This window comes from Neopelma chrysocephalum, unplaced genomic scaffold, assembly GCF_003984885.1.
Source record: "Neopelma chrysocephalum unplaced genomic scaffold, ASM398488v2 Primary Assembly neopelma1_86746, whole genome shotgun sequence".
In the NCBI taxonomy this organism is placed as follows: Eukaryota; Metazoa; Chordata; class Aves; order Passeriformes; family Pipridae; genus Neopelma; species Neopelma chrysocephalum.
In genome coordinates this window covers 1-972 of record NW_020916269.1, presented here as the reverse complement: position 1 = coordinate 972, position 972 = coordinate 1, and the positions used below count along the sequence as shown (strand labels likewise).

The 972-nt window shown below is 62.6% G+C and overlaps 1 pseudogene; it reads left to right on the top strand.

Moving 5' to 3' along the window:
• Positions 1-818: 818 nt before the first annotated feature.
• On the top strand, positions 819-972 carry LOC113979666 (annotated as a pseudogene; the record flags this gene model as incomplete).

Sequence of the window (972 nt, the reverse complement as noted above, 5' to 3'; positions counted from 1 at the left end):
GTTCGCGGTCCGGCCCTTCCCGGCGCCCCGGGTGGAAACCGCGGGAGGGCGGCGAGACCGTTCCGGGGTAAAGCTGGTTCCGCGAACTTTCGTTCCGCCGCTCGAAGGTTCCGCCCCCGGGAGGGCGGTGAGGCCGTTCCGGGGTAAAAGCGGGTTCCGCGAACTTTCGTTCCGCCGCTCCAAGGTTCCGCCCCCCCCCATCGGAGGGATAACGGAGAGGGGAGGGAGGGGGAAACGGGGGGGTCCCAAACCCCTTTCCGTGACCCCCCCCCCCCCCGTGGGGAAAAACGCGACCGACCCCCTCAATTTTTCAAACGGGGCTTGGGGGGAACGTCCTGAAGCGGGAGGAACGTCCCCTCGGTGGTCCCGTCACACCCGCGCAAAACGGAGAAAAAACCTCGCGGTTTTAACAGAAATAGCGATTTTTAAACCGCGTCAAGATGCGCTGGGGGAAGGAGAGAATCGGGAGTGGAGGGGGGGGTGAGAGGACCCCAAATAAAAAAACCCTCGGGAAACCCCAAAACCCCCCAAAACTCCGCGCTGGGGAAACGGGCGGTGGGAGGAGAATGAGAGCAGAGAGGCGTGGTCATGCAAATTAGACATCACAGACCACGCCAAAGGAACTCTGGGAGCGTTATTTTGGGGGGATCTCGGGGGTTTTGGGGGTCGGTGTGCACAAGACGCGGGCGGGAGGTGCGGGATGAGCGCGGCGGGAGCGCGGTCGGGGGCGGGGAAGGTCGTGAGGGCCGTGCGGGGGTGGCCGTGAGGTGCGTGAGGGGCTGTGGGGGCCCGGGCGGGGGTGTGGAAGGTTGGAGGTTATCGCTTCTCGGCCTTTTGGCTAAGATCAAGTGTAGTATCTGTTCTTATCAGTTTAATATCTGATACGTCCTCGATGAGAGGACTTTATATTAAACGGATTTTTGGGCGCGGGAGTTGGACCCGGAGCTTGCTCCCTCCGCTCCGCGCATCGTC